At 44.5% G+C, this 20220-nt stretch overlaps 1 protein-coding gene across 1 annotated transcript in view; it reads left to right on the top strand.

Moving 5' to 3' along the window:
• RHBG (Rh family B glycoprotein) overlaps nt 1–20220 on the top strand; it is a 297643-nt gene that overhangs the window by 225825 nt on the left and 51598 nt on the right. The gene's annotated exons all lie outside the window — the stretch shown is intronic.

The following is a 20220-nucleotide window of genomic DNA, read 5'->3' as shown; positions in this document are numbered from 1 at the left end:
TCAGGAAAGACCCTGTTTCTAGTGACAATCACTTGCGCGTGCATGTTGGAGGATTTGGGAACCTCGATTGTAGTCCTTGCTGCTTCTGAGAGCTCCCAGAGGCCTTAGGTCTTTCCTCAGTTTTGGGGTTCCTCCCTAAAGCATGTTTGCATTTTAACTCATCATATGAGGTAGACTTGCTCTTCAAGGTGAGAAATCTCAGGTGAACCTGTCAACATGCTTGTCCTTTCGATGTTTGCAGGGCAATGTTAATACGGAAGGACAGAACCTCACCCTTTCAACAGCAAGAAAGTATGTGAATGCATGGAAGGGTTTGAAACCCTCAGTGGCATCTGTCAGTAGGTGTATTCGTGCTTCCATATGCAAAGCCAATGTGTTACAAGGAGTACCAGTCATTTTCCTCATCCAAGGCAGATCTTAAATGGGTATGAGGGCTTCTTGAGTGGATGCCATGGAGGACCATTTCGGCTTCTTCATTTATCCACTATCACAAAATGAATATGGGCTCTTCTGGCACGTTGATAATAAACCACAGATTTGGCCTTATCTTTCACAGGTGGTCTTTTTCAATGCTGCTGATCCATGATTGGAGTGGTTGGTATAATCTCCATACAGGAGGATGAGGGACATGACCCCGGGATATTGTGGTCTCCATTACAGTGCTAGCCACCTCATTGGCTGGTTCGCCCACCCAGAGTGCTAATGTACAATTGTATATTAGAGAAAAATATAAAATGACAGAAACTATCTTATCTCCCAAAAAATATTTCTCTAGCATCCATAAGGACCATAATCAATGGACCTTTATAACTATTGATAGCCTCCACAGTCCCATTTCTATGTAATGGATCATTAAATCCCTACCATCCTTTTTGATGTTTATATCTGTAACTCTCCCTCAATGCCTGCTTTCAAACAGTCACACATCCATCCACCAATCACTTCCAAAAACTGTACATATAACCCTATGACCATATTAAGCTTCCACACACCAACTGCCACTTTACAATCGTTTACACATCGTGTGTATTTGAATTTCCCTTATTTATACAAAATATTGTACACAATGCTCCTATAAATGCACAGATGCATTGTGCAGTGAGAGAAGTGCATAAATAGAAGGGGCAGTACGGATGGACAAGTGCTCATGAGAACCCAGGAAGGAAATGCCAAGGCATAGGTTTTTATAAGTGAAAATGTTTCAGGGTGTTACATCACTATATATAAGTTATTAATAATCCCTCTTTTCATATATATGAAAGAACTATAAACCTCCTTTAAGAGACATATTTTTTGCAATACATACCTATGTCTGTCTTTATCAGCTGCGCATGCTGGGGATGGAAATCATCGTTCAATTGCCTACGGCATAAGGCTCCACCAGGACCTCAGCCGAACCAAACCACACCTATTATTCACTGCACCTGCCCTGCATCCTAGCTCAGTGTCCACTATACCCTAATAATGTAACCAGTGGCCAGTGCTCATGGCTTGCAACCATGGCCAGTCTCCAAATCCATGGGGCATAGGCTTCGGTCATGCCACATTCCCTGAAGATCAAATCAGAATACGCATTTGCATTTGCTGAGGGCCAGGCCCACTACCCAAACACCAAAAGTACATCACTAGTTTTTCTACTTACATTCTTACACTTTATAAAAATAAAACACAAGACATATTTCCAAAAACTTGCTTTCAGGTCCTTGCTAATGCTTATTGCACACGTTTGTTGTAATCTAGTCCACCACTTCAGGTTGTAACTGCAACCAGAATATTTTTTCCCATTCAAACACTGCCGGTTCAAGCCCGCGTTCCAAGCCGCCTGACGGCCGGCTCTCCACGTCGCCATCTTCGTCCCCACCTTCATCCCATTCTTTTTTCCATCCCACATGCCTTATTTCGGCAGCATCACTGCATTCGTTCCTTCTCTTCGCCTGCCGCAGGCTACCATGGGCTTGGGCCGGTAACTTGGGCTGCCAGGCCGTTTTCCCCCATTATGGCCAGTTCGAGCCCCTGGAATGGGGGATAAACGCCACAATATTCCCATTAGCATAACACAGAATGCTAATGGAAATGTTGGAAAATCTTATTGAGTCTATCTACTTTACTTAGAAATGTAAAGTAGATGGTGTCTATAATATTATTTTTTTAGTTCTATTCTTTAACAGTGAAAGTTGGCTCTGAAAGGAAACTTTGTTTGTTGTTTTTTGATGTTTTTGTTTTTGCAGGAGAGGCCAAAAAGTAGGGTGGGGAGGTAAATGAGAGTAGAGGCACCAAGCACTAATATGGAGGGACAGGTGGACAGGGAAAGATGCTGCGAGTGTGTTACATCTAAGGTGTTTCTCATGCTCCTTGATTACAGCTTCAAAAGTACTTCAAAATTGCTCCCCCCTGCAGAGTGGTGTTGTCTTCGAAAGATATGGATCAACAGCCTCTTTTTTCACTTGCAAGGTAGCTGGTGAGATTTTGTGTCCCACAGAAGTAGGCTGTGTGGTTACAGTATTTGTTGAGGAGGATGAGGTGGAGGAAGACAGTTTACTACTTGCTAAGAAAGGAAAAACCTTTCTGAGAGCATTGCAGTGGTTGAATTTGGTGTGGCGGCGCATGGAGGGGGTCCCGAAGTAGTACTGTCCAGGTAGTCCACGAGTGAGTACAACGTTGCAATCAGTGCATTTCACTTTGGTAGCTTTAGCCTTTGGTACATTCCCAACAGTGGTAAAGAACTGCAACACCAATGATTCTCTCTGGGAACTAGAGGTAGGCACTTCCTCTACCTCATCTTCGTCTTAGACCTCTTCATTGTCTTTTGAAGTATTGCGCTTTTTTAAATAGACGTTTCACTAATATTCTTCCAAGTATGTGCTCTGTGCTAGATTGTTAATGGATAATAAGTAAAAATCGGTGTACGAGCTGTGTAATGGTAAATATTGAGTTTGAACTTTCCTAGATCAGCAGGAAATGCAGTTCCGAACTGTTCACGAAGGACGGACCTGCTCGCGAAGTGCAGATGCGTTCGCAGACATGGCATTGTGCCGCTTATGTGTGGTCACATGACTCTGTCCGAAAAGTCTGTGATGATGTCAGATGTTCGCGGATGTCAATAAATGCAAACACAGTGGAAAAAGATGCAAAAAGTGTATATAAGTGTTAACATGATGCTAGAAGGTGGGAAATGGCAGAGTTTTAAGGTGAAACTTTGCAAATTGGACAAAATCGTTGCTATATTGGGGTAAGTATGATAATACTAAGTCTTAGGAAATTAGCGTGCAGTGGTAAAAAACCATGAAATTCACTGAAAAAACTTTGTTAAAGGGACATTATGTTTAACTTGCACCTTTAAAATTCACTGAAAAAACGTTGTTAAAGGGACGTTATGGTTAAGTTGCACTAATAAAAAACCATGAAATTCACTATAAAAAATGTGTTAAAGGGACATTATGGTTAAATTACACTAATAAAAACCCATGAAATTCAATGAAACAACTTTGTTAAAGGGAAATTTTGGTTAAGTTGCACTGATAAAAACCTATGAAATTCAATGAAAAATCTTTGTTAAAGGGACGTTATGGTTACAAGTAAAACCGAAAACCCCCTGAAATTCACCAATTATGGTAAGCTAAGCAACCATAACTCTTGCCACCACTGTGCACTGCTAAGCCAAACACCCAGTAGATGACATCACATATTAGACGAATTTTGATGAACAGTCCCTACAAGGGGTAGTGTTTATAATCTTGGTAACAAGATGGCAGGAGTGATTGGGCGATCTATCATAAACTACTTAATGTATTAAAGAATGTTCTCATCTAAAGAAAACATTATATTCGACTGTTGTTGTTAATACAGGAACCTATTCATACATATACATAGGCAATGGCTGCAGCATGTATCAAAGAAGTGCAATATTTTTGATCTGGTATTTTCCAATAGTAAAATAATAAACGCTTCCTTATCAAAGTTTTGCGGAATGTTAAACATTGAATAAATAGCTAACACTTTCAAACTTACGACACACTTGTATTAGTAAAATAAATACATTTAAAAACCCAGAATGTATACAAATTAGAGCCACATACAGGGAAACTTGAGTAAGGAAGTATGAAACAACAGCACCAAAAAAAATGACAATGACAGAGTTGATCATCATGTACACAAATGAATTGTGTGTTTGAGGCCTGCTTATTTCCCCATGTATGTGCTTTATGAGGTCAAATCAAACTTACTTTACTTTAAGACGATATAAAAAGGTTAATGTTTATTTATTGCACCTTCTCAATTTCTGATATTCTCATTATCAGTAAAAAGAAAAACTAGCCTACACATGTCAGTGAACAAAAACAAGTGGCCCAATTGGTATTACCCAAATTGACCTTTCGCAATTTACCTTTTGTCCTAATTGACCTAATTATAGTATTTTATATATGTATTAGGTTGGTTTTGGATTATAAATAATGTAAGGGGATTGGATGGAGGGTTGCGGGGGTTTTTGGATTGGGTGGGGGTTTGTGGGGGGGGGGTATATGTCCCTTTGACCAAACTTTGTAGGTCATGTCTAGAACAATATCACAAAATATCATTAAGTGGCGCCAAAGTTATACGCCAGCCAAAAACTGCTTTTCACCAACCCTGTAATGCAAAAGTATGTATGGATGTCCCTGAACATCTGAGATGTCCGCGAACATCACATGGCTTTCCCCGAACCTTTCACGGACATCTGAGATGAAAAACCACCAATTTGTTGGCTTTTGTGGCCTTATCCCATCCTCATCACCCCTCACCTCCCCAGAGATTGTTTCATTAGTTTGACAAGTCGATGGTGTGTTTTTTTATATGTTTTTACCACAATGTTTATGGACAATGGGCGCTGTCCGGGAATCCAACATGGCAGGCGTTTCCCAAAAATATGACACACCTCACGCTTTTCACCATCCAATCAGCAGGCATGTCCGATGCCAGCAGACATCACACCATTCTTCGGTCCAATCGGACAACTGTCCACGTATCGAATAGGGAAGTGAGTCAGCGGATCGAACCCAGATATCACACTTCTTTTACCTACTTTTTGGCTTTTTAAAATAAAACTACTGAACGGATTTACACCAAATTTACAAAAGCAAGCTTTTGGGACCAAACCGCCGTTCCTGGTGCAAATTTGGAGAAAATACATTGAGCGGTTTGGGCCGTAGGTGTGAGAAGTTTTATTTCCATTGGGTCAATGGGAAAAACCACACATTTTGGGACCCCCTATAACTTTGTCCCCCTGACCAAAACTGCAACAAACTTTGCAGTCATTTTGACGGGGCAATATACATTTTTTTGCAAAGTTATGTGAGGAGTTGTCTGCTGCAGGCGATGTTATAAGCCACCCAAAAAAGCGCTCTTCCTTTGAGTTGAGCAAATTAACCATAACTACATGCCCGCTTCTGCAATATATATTACGCGGCCTGTGGTAGCGGCCGTATAGTAGTTAAGTTGCTCAACTCAAAGGAAGAGCACTTTTTGGGCGGCTTATAACTCCCCCCCTCCCCCCGGACGAATCCTCACAAAACTTTGCAAAAAATGATATGGCTCCCTCAGAATGATTCTGCAAAATTTGCTGCGGTTTTGTGATATACATTTGGTGACTGAGGTATAGCCGGTGGCCATGGGCAGAGGCCAGATTGTCTGAGTCATGGGCTGTGGCCATGGGCAGTGGCCAGATTGAGTCATGACCAAAGGCCATGACTCGGATAATCTGGCTACTGGCCATGACCACGAGGGACTTGCAATGAGGTTAAAGTGGGAATGGCCACCAGGGACTGGCTATGTGGTGAAATTCTTCAAAATTGGGATAGGTTTGAATGAGAAAAAAAATCCTGCCCGTGGCTAAAATTCTGTCCGTGGCTACAGCCCGAAGGCTGCACTGGATTGCATAAACAGTTCACTGTGACTATCACTGCATACACTTCGAGACAATGCTAATCAGCAAATAATTACCAACCACCAAAACTATGCGCCCACGTGGTCACCAGGCCAACCCTTGAAATCCTTCTATCATTCGAACTGTCTTTCCTCATTTCAGGACTGGTGTGCCACCAATGATCTCTACTTTAATGCCAGCAAGTCTGAGATCCCCCTCATCAGATTACCAGCTCCCTGCTTTCCTCTCACTCTCTGGCCACCCACCCTGGCCTCTCTTCCTGCTCCTACCTGTGAGGCTAAGATCCTCAGGGTCATCTTCGACTCCACACTCTCCTTCCCTCCTCACATCTCTGACATCTCTAAGAAGTTAAACTACCAGCTGCACCTCCTCAGAGATATTCCTCCCTTCCTCACTTCCCCCAGAAGCTCACTGTCTCCAGATCTCTGATCCTCTCTAGGCTGGATTACTGCAACAGCCTCATTCTAAATCTTCCTGCCTCTACTCTCCGTCCTCTACAGCTCATCCAGAACAGGACTGCAAGACTTGTCCTTTGCCTCAAGATCAGGGATCATTTCTATCCAGCGCTGAAACCTCTTCACTGGCTCCCAGTGGTGGCAAGGATCAAGTTCAAGACCCTTTCAATTGCCCACAAGGCTTTCTGGGGCCTGGGACCATACTACCTCCAACTCTCTCTTCCTAAATACCTGCCTTCTCAAGCTCTCCACTCCTCCACCTCTATATGAGGGTCAATCGCTTTTCCAAGCAATTAATTGGGGGCAGATCTTTTTCATCAGCTGAGGCCTCCCTCTGGAACAGCCTGCCTCTCTAAAACTTGAGCAGAGCCTTCTCCAGTCCCGGAAGCAACTCAAGACATTTCTCTTTGCGTCTGCCTTCACTTTTCCTCTCCCTTGCTGATCAACTGCCTGATCCATGCACTGGTCACCCTCTGGATTTTGACCCAGGTCCCTCCCAATCCAGCTAAAACCCTGAACTGCCTCTTATCTCCCCTGCACTTGTGGTCTGTATCTGTCACCCTACAGTCCACTCTCTTGCACTTATTCGCCATCTGTTGGCTGCACTTATTAGTACCTGCACTTTCCACCTGTTGGCTGCACTCTTGCTTTTCTCCTTGTCCCACACTTCTCCACCCCCCACCCTCTGGATTTCTCCCCTCAACTCCTTCCATCTGATTCACACAAGGCCTAGGAAGATTGTTGTTTTGTCCTACCTTTGTTCCCCCCTCATTGTCTTGTTACACCTGCAAACACTTGTGTACAGGCGTGTTATAAATGACATATCATATAATATCATATATATTAACCACCCTTATTTGCTACCATAGTGGGACAAGATATTGGAATTGGATGACAGTCTCATTTTCACAACCTCGTAGCCATGACTGCCCACAATCCACTTGCCTTGAGAAAGACCCTGGAGTGTCGAATCACGTGTCGGCCGACTTCTAACAATAAATATAGCATCAAGAATGGTTTTGAAGACTGCTTCATTACGACAACAGTTACTTATTGAATTACCCAGAGCTGAGGTGAACAGGTGTCACTCTCCTATTCGAAACCTAACATTTGAAGAAGGAAGGGCACCTTCACAAAAGAAACCCCAGTACCAGCAGCAGGGTAATCTATTTAAAGTACTAGATGAAGCACAGTGATCTACCCATTCTACCGCCCTGAAATTATTTGATAATCATGTACTGTGATTTGATTATTGGGTCATGCAGCATGGCCCCCACACTACGTTTACGCCATGGTGGTAGGCGGACTTACCGCCCCATTCCAACCTTGGCGGGGCGGTAAATCCCCATTTTCCCATTTTCCCTTCCCCATTCCCATTTTGCCCCATAGGGCATAATGGGAGTGGGGAAGGTGTTAATTACGCCACCGTAAATTACGGTGGCGTAATTAACTCCATGGTCCCTTAGCGCCATGGATTTTAACACCTGCTAAAAGCAGGTGTTAAGTCCGCCATGGCGCTAAGGGACCTCGTACTCAGGCGGTAAGGGTCGGCGCTGTTTACGCCGCCGTAAAACCCTTACCGCCTGAGTCGTAATGAGGCCCATACTCTGCTTGCAGCTACAGCCTGAAGTGCTGTACTGAATTACAACAAATCTGCACGTGGCGCATCAGCAAGGACCTGAAAGCATGGTTTTGCAAATCCGTTGTGTGTTTTATTTTTTCAAAGTGTGCAATGGTGAGCACACAACATTGTGATATAAGTTTGGTGCATGGACAATGGGCCTGACACTTGGCAAGGACAAATGCTTACTTTGATTTACTTATTGGGGCATGTGGCATGGCCGAAGCTCCCGGTTTAAATGGGAAAAAACAGTCTGCTTGCTGCTCCATCCTGGAGTGCTGCCGGTGGCCCTTGGCAGTCCCCAGAGTGTCTGAGTCTTGGGGTCTCATTACGACTCAGGCTGGTGTAGACCAGCCGTTAAGGTCGGGTCCCGCAAAGGGACCTCGTAATCAGGCGCTAATGGGTTAACGGCGCCGCAACCTTTTACGGCGCCGTTAACCCATTAGCGCCAGGGTCGTAATGAGGCCCATGGTGTGTGGCCATGGGCAGTGGCCAGATTGTCTGAGTCATAGCAAAAGGCCATGAATCTAATATTCTGGCTACTGGCCATGACCACAAGGGACCGGAAATGGGGTTAAAGTGGGCATGGCCTGCAGGGACTGCCTATGTGGTGAAGCTTTTCAAAATCGCAATAGGTTTGAATGGGAAAAGAAATTCTGCCCATGGCTAAAATTCGGTCTGTGGCTACAGCCTGAAGTACTGCACAGGATTGCATCGACAGATTGCCATGTCTATCGCTGCATACACTCTGAGCCAATGATAATCATCAGATAATTACCAAGCACGCTGAACCATGTGCCCACGTAGTCACCAGGCCACACCTTGAAATCATTAACCACCCTTATTTGCGACCATAGATATTGGAATTGGATGCCGGACACATTTTCACAACCTCGCAGCAATGACTGGCCCACAATCCACGTGCCTTGAGATAGACCCTAGAGAGTCGAAGCTCATGTCGGCTGACTTCTAACAATAAACATGGCATCAAGAATGGTTTTGAAGTTTACTCAAACTCTAGGTTTAAATGGGAGAAAGAAAATCTGCTTGCAGCTGTAGCCCAGAGTGCTGGACGGGATTGCAGCAAAGTTGGGCGAGGAGCTCCAGCAAGTATCTGAAAGGATGCTTTTGGAAATCTCTCCTGTGTTTTACTTTTTGCTCTTGGTACTCTTGTTCAGAAGAGAATTGCCATAGCATTTCGGTGCTGGACTGCCCATGTGGGCGGGACAAAGACTGATATGCAAATGGATATTTCCCATCCGTGAAAGGTACAGTGAGCAAAAAGCAGATGGCTGCGAACTCTCCAAGTGGTTAATAACCACTGAACAGGTTATCATGCCGTGTTCTTTCGAGAGAGGGGCGCCCGCTACCTTTTTTGTACTTTTTGGGAATTGTCTAAACCTACGTACAAAAAATAGTGATATCACTTTTATGGCATGGGCAGAGAGCCTGGCCTTCGGAAAGGACAAATGTCTACTGAGATTTGCTAATTGGCTTATGCGTTGCTGATAACAATTCACATAATTATGCGTTGCAAAAATATATAATTTTTAAGTAGGTTTATATTTATTTCATAGATGGTAAAAGAGGAATTATTAATAACTTATATGCAGTAATGTAACATTATGAAACATTTTCTCCTTATGAAAACGTATTAAACTGACAGAAAAATCTTTGTTAAAGGGATGTTACTGCTAAAATGTACCCCGCCCTTGGGACTCCTCTGCCCCAGCAGTTAGCTAGTGGCCTGCCACCTTGGCATACCTTGGCCCTTCCCTCCTGGGCTCCCATGACCACTTGTCCATCCGTACTGCCCCTTTTATTTATGCACTTCTGTCACTGTGCAATGCATATGTGCATTTATAGGAGCACTATGTACAATTCTTTGGTGTAAGTATTGGAAATGTAGATGCAAAAGTAGCAATTGGTGGGTGGAAGTTTAATCTGTTGATAGGCTATATGTAGAGTTGTTTTAAGTGATTGGTGGATACATGTGTGAATAGTCTAAAGCAGGCAATAAGAGAGTGTTACAAACATAACAGTAAAAATAGTAGAAGGGCTGTTTTGTGGGATGGTGTGCATGTGCAATCTGGGTTTTCTAATAAGGCATGGGTTAGACACAGGAATGCAGAGACTGTGAATAGTTATATACAGCAATGGAATATGGCGTTTATTGTTTGCTAGAGAGAAGAATTTCGGACAGAAATGTGTTGGACAGTGGAAGATTTTGTGCATGAGTTAAATCTAATGTAGAGGGCACTTTTTCTCATGCTCCTTGATTACAGCTTCAAAAGGACTTCAAAATTGATCCCTCCTGCAGAGTGGTTTGTTGCAGTATATACAGAGTACTGTTGTTTTTGAAAGATATGGATCAACAGCCTCTTGTATCGCTGCAAGGTATCTGGTAGGATTTTGTGTACCAAAGAAGGAGGCTGTTTGGTTACAGCATTGGTTGAGGAAGACGAGGTACAGGAAGACAGCCTACTACTTCCTAAGAAAGGAACAGCTTTTCTGAGTGCATTGCAGTGATTGGATTTGGTGTGGCGGTGCATGGAGGTGGTCCCGTAGGAGTACTTCCCATGTTGTCTGTGACTGTGTACAGTGCATTTCACCCTGGTAGACATAGCCTTTGGTACATTTCCAACAGGGGTAAAGAACTGCCACACCCATGATTCTCTCTGGGAAGTAGGCACTTCTTCTAACTCATCTTCCTGGTTTTCTTGATTGTCTTTTGAAGTATTGCACTTCTTTCGTTGTGTAGGTCCTCAAGCTGGTGGTGGGGTTGCAAGTGGCTCTTGGGGAGGACGGATGGCAATAGCTGATGGCATTTTTTTAAACACATTTTGTATAAATATTTTTATTGTTTTCGCAGAACAACAACCAGGACAAACAGATCTGTAACAACAACATCCCCAACACCCCCACTGCCACCCACCCCCGGAGGACAAACCCCTGACTCCTGTGGAGATTCTCAAGCTTGGAATAGGTCCAGTATCCTGATTCTGTGGGGGCACCATTGCACCATATAGTATGACTGTAGATAGTCCAGGACCACACCCACTCTTTCAAGAAGGGACTATTGGAACCTTGTAAATTGTAAGACAGTTTTTCCATAGTGACCAGCGCCCAAACCTTCTGCAGCCAGTTAAACAAACCCGGGGGTCACATTGCTTTCAGTTCTCGGCTATCACTGCCCATGCCGCAATGACCAGGCCCATAAAACTTCTCCATTGCGCCGTTGTATACTTTTTGGCTATTTGGCCCCTCAATCCACACAGTCAAACCTTTGTTCCCAAGTGGATTACGTGCGGGAACATATCCTTCATATGGGACTTCACCCTCGCCCAAAAGATCTGAATCCCTTTACAGTCCCACCATAAATGCCTCCAGCTGCCTTCCCTGCCGCAACCCCGCCAGCATAATTTGGATGATTTCGGGTACATCATATTTAATCGCTCCGATGTGTAATGCCATTGCAGAACAATCTTAACCCACATTTCCTTTGTTTTGATGGATCGGGTCCGCTTGGGGATATTCCCCCAGGGATCTCTCCACTGCCACTTGCTGATGGCTTCCCCCAGTGTTCGTTCCCATTTTACCATATAATTCCATCTAGTATCCTCCGTCTGCACATTTATCAATTTGTACAAAGTTGACACAAATTTCTAAGACCCTGAGTTGGTTACGGTATACTTTTCAAAGGGGGTGAGATCCCTCGAGGCCACCCATTTAATTGTTGGCTCCACTAGCCAATGTCGGAGCTGTTCGTATTTGTATCTGTTTGTTTCTTTAAGCCCTAGATGACTGGTGCAGACCTCAAACGATTTAACCTCCTGCTTCTGATACATTTCACCTATTTTAGCCCACCCGGCTTGCTCCCATTTCCTGAATGCCCCTTTCTCCATCCCTGGGGGCAAATCCGGGTTCCCAAACATAGGAGTAAACTGACCTGGCACCCCCATCATGATGCCTTTACGCGTTTCATCATCCCATGCATCGAGAGTGGCCCCCATGACTTTACTTATATGCAAGTTAGGGTGTCTTCCTTGTATCCCTTTCCATAAAAGGTCTTCTAATGGGGATCGTGCAACCGCTCTGTCCTGCTCAGCCCAGATCTTTTGTCCCTCTACCCCCATCCATTCCTTTAAAACCCACAGTTGCTCTGCCTGATAATACTTGTGAAAGTGCAGAAATGCTAGGCCCCCCTCCTGACAGGGTAGGACTGGGACAAGATATAGGCCCAGTCACGCAAAAAAAAGTGGCCCACCCCTCGCCTCAAAAAAGTGGCCCACCTCTCGCTTCACGACCCTTGACCTCTGATGACATCACCAGAAGTGATGTCATTTGACCCCACCGCAAAGTGATATCCAGGGAAGAGATGAAACACAACCTTTCACCCCTTGACAAAACAGGAAGTGGCATCAAATGGCATTGTTCCTGAGGACACTACGAAAAATATGGTTATGATTTCACTAATGTGATATACATTTCATATAAGAATGGATCATCATATGTATCATTAATATCTGTGTGTACAGGCCCATATTACCAAATTACTGTGAATGCAAGCTGACGTCCAAGGCCAAATGATAATGTTATTGTATAGCACTTACGCTTAAGCTCTTTTTTATAGAACAAATAAGCATACAATATCACCCAACCTGTGTTGGTACTCATTTATCGACAACCTAAGAAGGATGAAAGGCTTTTTTGAAAAAAGAATATTGGCCCAAAAAAAAAAAATTCTATTTTATTTTCCAAACTGGCCCAGGAGTGGCCAGAAACTAGCCCCCACCGCCCAGGGACGATTTCGGGCCAGCCACGGGCCGAAAGGCCGATGGGCCAATTCGACCCTGCCTCCTGATGCTGTGCTGAAAGCACTCCCCTAGCCACCCTGGGCGGTTTCTTCCTCCAAACATAGGAATGGACCATTTTAGTTAGCCATTTTAGTCCCTAAAGAATGAATTGGGGATTGTAATCGGGAGAACCTGAAAGTAATATAACAATTTAGGAAGGACAGACATCTTTACCGAGACCATGCAGCCCCACCAGGATATCACAATGGGTTCCAGCGCTCCATCTCTCCCTTAACATTTGCCAATAGGCCTGTGAAGTTCTCCCCATACAGAGACTCTATCCTGCCCGTGAGAGTTACTTCCAAATATTTTATCCCAGCGTCCGATACTTTCAGATGTAAGGAATTTGCCACGCGCTTGGTCTCCCCATCGTCCCCCGCCAAGAGTAATATTTCCGATTTATTTTTATTTATCTTCAAACCTGATATCGCCCCGAACTGTTCAAGTTCCTGACAGACCATGGGGAGGGATCTGGTCAGATCCGACAAAAGTACCAACAAATCGTCTGCATACGCCATTACCCTATGCTGGATGCTCGCCATGTCTATCCCTATCATCGATGGTAGCTCTCTAATCCTAATCATCAAAGGCTCAAGAAACACAGCATATAGAAGAGGCGAAAGCGGACATCCCTGCTTGGTACCCCTCTACAACTCCACCCTGCCCGTGACTTCCCCGTTCATTGCTATTCTGATAGAGGGGGTGTTATAGTTGGCTTTAATCATTTTCAAAAATTGCTCTTCAAATCCCATACCCCTTAAGGTCAGAAACAGCATTGACCATTATACCCTATCAAATGCTTTTTCGGCATCGATTGATATATGATATGATATGATATGGCATTTATAATGCGCCTATACACAAGTGTTTCGAGACGCGATGAGGCAAGGGAGGGGAAAACAGAGGAAGACACACAACGATCCTACTAGGCCAGGTGTCAGTCAGATCGCGCATGTGCAAGGGAGGGGAAGGAGGAGAAGTGCGGGGGTAAGTGGAAGAGGAAAGTGCAGTTCATGGGATAAGAACAATAAATAAATAACAATAAAAAAAAGTGCGGCCAGCAGGTCGCAAGTGAAAGGGTAAGTGCAGACGTCAGGTGTCAAGTGCAGGAAGTGGGACCGTAGGGATACAGAAAACATTCACCAAGTGCAGGGGTTGTCAGGAACCGACTGGCGGGGGAGTGGATCTGGGCCCGAGATCAGAGGGTGGCCAGGTAACCAGTGCAGTTCCCGTGTCAGCCAGGAAATCAGCAAGGGAGAAGAGGAGAAAAAGCGGACAAGAAGAGAAACGTTTTGAGGTGCTTAGGGAACCGAAGATGATTCTCCTCAAGTTTCAGGGAGGCAGGGAGGCTGTTCCAGAGGGAGGCCCCAGCCGAAGAGCGAGATCTACCGCCAGCTCATTGCTTGGAGAAGCGACTGACCCTGAGGGAACTGGAGGCAGATGAGCGAAGAGCTTGAGAAGGAAGGTATTTAGGAAGAGAGAGTTGAAGGTATTGAGGCCCCAGATCCCAGATGGCCTTGTGGACGATGCAGAGGGTTTTGAAATTAATCCTCACAGCCACTGGGAGCCAGTGCAGAGATTTCAGTCTTGGAGAGATACTATCCCTGGGTTTGAGGCCAAGGACAAGTCTTGCAGTTCTGTTCTGGATAAGTTGCAAAGGGCGGAGAGTAGAAGCAGGTAAATTTAGAAAGAATCTAGATTGCCAGTAAAGCTGCTTAATCCCTATCTTTTCTTTCAAATGAATGATTCGCTGAATGTTATCATGGGGTTGACGGCCCAGGATGAAGCCTGACGGGTCTTTGTTTATCAGTTTGGAGAGAAATGGGTGCAGCCTAGCTGCTAATATTTTCATGTATAATTTGCAGTCTAGATTAATTAGAGCTATGGAGCGGTATGAACTCGGAAGCATTGGGTCCTTACCTGCTTTATGAAAGACCAATACTTTGGCCTCATTCATCGACTGTGTCACATTCCCCTCATCCTTAAAGGTGTTAAATAATTTTGCTAGCCAGGGAGATAGAACGCCCGCAAACGTTTTGTAGAAGGCCGCCATAAACCCGTCAGGGCCTGGCACTTTATGTACCTAGAGATCTCTTATAGCCTTCGTACTTCGTCCTCCGTAATTTCTCTTTCTAGAGAGCCCCTCTCTTCCTCTGACAGCCGAGGTAGATTTATCGCACTTAAGTAAGAAAGTTGATCTGAGTAATTATGATTGCCCGCAGCGTACAGCTTCTGATATAGGTCAATTGTTACATATATGCAGGGGAAACCCTATATATATATAGGTCAATTGTGCAAAGGTCAATTTGGGCCCTTGACTTTCGGTCAATTAGGTAATTCAAACAATTGTGTTCGAACAATTTCGGTAATACTGATAATAATCTCTAAAGACTTCCCACATGTCTCCCGTGCGGGTTACTGTTACCCCCTGATCATTTCTTAGTCTTTTAATCGCCAATTCCTGCTGCTTCGCTCTCAACTGCCTAGCAAGGTGCTTATCAGCTTTATTCGCCTTCATATAATAATAATGATGCAAATATAGAAGGCTTCTTTCTGCTTTTTTTGTGTGGAGCACATCTATTTGGCCCTCTATATGCTTCATCGCTCTTTTCAGACGGAGGGTGGGATTACGGTAAAGCTCCCTGCGGATGTCTGCTAACTTCCCCTCTAATTCCTTCTCCCACACACATCGCTGCTTGTCTTTGGTGGCTTTCAGGGCAATCAAATGCCCCCTCATCATGGCCTTAAAGGCCTCCCATGCCGTGCCTACACTAACATCCCGTGTATCATTGAGGGCCCAGTATTCCTCTTTCCTTTCTCTAATTGAGGTCCCTATCTCCGAATCTTGGAGTAATCCCTGTGGGAGCTTCCAACGCCAGAGCCCCGACCTCTTCCCCAGAGTTCTTATTTCCAACCAAAGAGGCGCGTGTTTGGACAGTGACCTGGACCCTAGATCCATTTCTTGAACCTCACCCAGTAGCCCCACTGTGGTCCAGAAATAATCTATCCTAGACATTGAATTGTATACATGTGAATAACATGTGAACCCCCTCTGCTGACCGTTAATTTCCCGCCATACATCAGCTGATGCCATTTCTAAGATAAATAGCAGTTTTCCTAATATTCTTCCAAGTATGTGATGTGTGCTAGATTGTTAATGGATAATGATTAAGAATAGGTGTATGAACTGTGCAAGGGTACATTTTAAGCTTTAAAGTCCCTAGATGAGCGGAAAAATGCAGTTTAGAACTGTTTGCGAAGCACAGACCCGTTTGCCTTTTGCGGACACGTCATCATGCCAAGCGAGAGCGCGTGGTCATGTGACACTGTCCAGATAGTCCGTGATGATGTCAGATGTTTGCGAACATCGGCGAACGCAAAAGCGGTGGAAACATTTGCCAAAAGTGTATAGAAGGCTTAAAAATTATTCTAGAAGGTGGGGAATAGCTGAGTTTTAAGGTGAAACTTTCTAAATTGGACAAAAATGTTGCCACATTGGGGTAAATATGATATTAGTAAGTTGTAGCAAATTAGGGTGCACTGGTAAAAACCCATGAAATTCAATGCAAAAACTTTGTGAAAGGGACTTTTTGGTTAAGTTGCACTAATTAAAACCTATGAAAAAACATAGTAAAGGGACGCTATGGTTACAAGTAAGAGAGCTGGGAAGGAGGCGGAACACCACAAATGGGGAAGAACTTGCAAAAATAGTAGGCATTCCAAGGCATGACCTGCCGGCAGTCCCCCGCATGCCAAAATTGCGCGGCATTAGATGTATTCATGGATTTGATCATGCAACCTCTCTTTCAAAGAAGTCATTCATATTATCCGCAACCCGAAGGCAGGCCTAAGGACACTTGCATGTAGGAATTGCAGTGCAGAGGTGGGGCTGCATGTCGGATATAGGGATGCATGTGCACAACCATGGTTCCGATCTTACTTAAGGGTGCGCATACACAGTTTAGCGGGGTGCAGGAATGGTTTATGGGGGTTTGCAAGCAGATTTCTGAGTAAATAGCGACTTATGATTTTTTTATACGCATGTTGTCAGGGTGCCGGATACAGTTAATGGGGACACTGCGCAGGGTCCCCAAGATGCCAGCCTGCTTGTGGGGGAACCCTGCACTGTTTGAAGGGTGCATGTATTCGCGTCCGTGGGAGTGCCCAAAGGTAGCTGTTCTGGCTGTTTATGCTTTGCATGTGGGCGGGTCAAGGGCATTCCGGTTGCAACTTGCAATTACAGTTACTTTACGCTGAAAAATTCAGTGAAAGTGAAGGGCGTGCATTTTTCTTTCTGCGCACAGGCTCGTGCAGCGTGCTCCTCAGTGCGTAGCCCTTGTATTTCTGTGCACATTTCCATGAATCACAAGTAGTGAGTCTTTGAGTCTATATCCAGAATCAAAGGGACCTCCTTCTGGATTTATGAGATACCCAGTTTTCTTAAGTTAGTTTAAAAGTGTAAGGGATGGAAATAGGTTTAGGCACAGGTCGGTGGACACTTTATGGACATCCCGACTGGGTCCTTAGTATTTTTGTTGAGGTAGGGAAACCCCTCATAGGGCAAGATAGGCTCCCATATGAGGAGCAGCTTTTGGGCAGCTTATAACTTTGGCACCGTTCGACGAATCCGCACAACACCTTCCAAAAAATGTGTAGATCAGACTCTGGATTGCTTTGCAAAGTTTGGTACGGTTTCGTCATTGGGGGGAGGGGGCAAAATTGTAGGGTGGGTCCCAAAACTTTTGAAATCTGGATAGACATGAATGGAAACAATTTTTGCTAGCAGACACAGCCCAAACCGCTGAACGGATTTGCATCAAAGTTGTGCAGCGGCCTGCTCCCAAAAGCGTTCTTTTGCAAGTTTGGTGTTAATCCATCATCATAAAAGTTTCAGTAGATTTTTTTAAATGACTAAAAAGTAGGTATGAAAAGCAATTGATATCTCGGTTTGGTCCCTGGACTCACTTCCTGGTTCATTGCCCGCAGACACCTCTGGAGCCATCAGGAAGCTGCGTAACATTTGTAAACACTGTGCACAGTCGCTAATTGGTCAATTGAGAAATATGCGGTGCATCAAAACCTTTGAAAATGACACCATGTTGGATTCACAAACCTTGCCCATACTCTGTGAACATTGTACTAAAACATATTTAAAACACGACATTGCACTTGTCAAACAAAATAAACAATAACTGGGGAGCTGAGTGTGATGAGGATGTGATGGGGTATGACCAGAAAAAGCCATACATCGGGTGTTATTTCTGCTCCGATGTCTTCCAACATATCAGCTGTTCAGGGTCATTGCTGTGATGTTCACGAACGTGACAATTGTTCGTGGACATCCATACATATGTGTACATTACAGGGTCGGTGAAGAGTAGTTTTTGGATGGCTTATAACTTTGCCGCCGTTCAACGAAACTGCATGAAATAGTGCAATGTAAATATAGACCCAACTTCGAATCTGTTTGCAAAGTACAATGCCATTCTGCCAAGAGCGGGCAAAATTTGAGGGGATTTGACAAATTCGCAAAAAATCTTTGCAAAAAGATTAGAGACCAAACTTTGAATTCTTGTGCAAAGTTTGAAAAGGGGGCACAATTGCATGGGGGGCCCAAACTTTTAAAAACTGGGATAGGAGTGAAAATAAATTCTACTCGCAGCTACAGTGCTGGATGGATTTGCAACAAACGTGTGAGAAGCTTTGGCATAGCCCCGAAAGCATCATTTTGGAAATCTGTCCTGTGTTTTGTGATGTGACTTTGGTGCCTGTGGCCATAGCCAGTGGTCGGACTGTCCGGGGCATGGACGAAGGGCATTGCCGGTCCCTGCTGGCTATGTTTATGTATTATTAGATTGCTGTATTAACAACAAAACTCCAGAAGAACACGGTTGTTTCAATAAGTACATTTTGTGATACATGGAGTAGTTCATGAGAAGCCTCCTAATCACCCTTCAAATGTTGCTAGCAACAATCTAAACAGAACTCCTTGTAGGTACTTTCCATCAGGATTGTTACAGAGGAGTGATGACATATGTGATGTCATCGGTGATGCCATTTATGATGTCATTGTTGATGTCCTGGGTGTTAGACTTAGCAGTGCATGGCAGTGGCGTGAATTACGGTTGCATAGCTTACCATAACTAACACATTTCTTTGGTTTTTAGATTTTGCCCTGCAACCATAAAGTCCCTTTAACAAAGTTTTTTCACTGAACTTAACAGGTTTTTACTAGAGCAATTTAATGAAAATGCCCCTTAACAATGATTATTAATTGAATTTCACAGGCTTTATTAAGGCAACGTAACCATAATGTCCCTTTAATAGAGTTTTTTCACTGAATATATGTATTAAACGGCCGGCGGTAGCGGCTGTAGTTACGATTAAGTTGCTAAACTCATAGGAAGAGCACTTTTCTTTTGGCGACTTATAACTTCGCTCCCCCTGGAAGAATCCTCACCAAACTTTGCAAAAAAAGTATATGGGCGGCTCTGAATTTTTTCGCCAAGTTGGGCACTGTTTCGTGTGGGGGGAAAGTTACAGGAGGGGTCCCAAAATATTATTTTTTTCCTATAGACTGAATGGGGAAAAACTTTGCTCACGGCTACAGGTCGAATGGCTGGATGGATTTTCACCAAATATGCGGCATGAGCAGGGCTTGGGCCAGAAAGCGTGCTTTTCTGTGCTCGGTGGAAATCAAACTGGTAAATGTGTTACAAAACACTGACATGTATGTTCCAAAAATGTTTTGATATCTGGGTCCGCTCTGCGGACCGATTTCCCTGTTTGCTCTGCGGACAGAAGTGTCATTGGATCACGGTGCAGCGTGGTGTTGGAGAAGTTTGGATGCGGACGGTTGTTGGATGGAGGGAAGCGTGCTGTACATCAACATTCTTTGGGGAAGCCGCCATGGTGTATCGGAGGAAAGTGCATTGGCAGCAGGGTCGGCGGGGTCTGCAAAATGTACCGTACGCATTGTGTCGGCGGCCATAAAGGAAGGAATGGCTGGGGGAGTGAGAAGTGGTTCATATGACATACATAGGCTAGTATTTTCTGTGGTGATTGGAGGCAGCTGTAGTAACTATCCCTTAGTTTCTGCCATTACCTGTTTGCGGGGAACAGTTTTCGTGGTGAGTGGTAGCAGCTCATTTGCAGATGAGGAGTGAATTGCACATGAGATAGGTTGGGTGGGAGTGCGGGTGGCGGTGTGCTGTGGATGGAAAGCGGTAGTTGGGCACATGGAGGCTTGCATCGGTGAATGAAGGTGCAGTGGGTCTGTGGAAGGACTACACTATTGGGTGCATGGGCGAAGGCCGTAGTGCATGCACTGAGAAGTGTAGGACTGCATCATACACACCACAGGAAGGC

This window comes from Ambystoma mexicanum, chromosome 1p (genome assembly GCF_040938575.1).
Source record: "Ambystoma mexicanum isolate Mex_15411 chromosome 1p, UKY_AmexF1_1, whole genome shotgun sequence".
Taxonomy (NCBI): domain Eukaryota; kingdom Metazoa; phylum Chordata; class Amphibia; order Caudata; family Ambystomatidae; genus Ambystoma; species Ambystoma mexicanum.
Note: the sequence above shows the minus strand (reverse complement) of the source record. Positions and strands in the feature narration are given on the sequence as shown.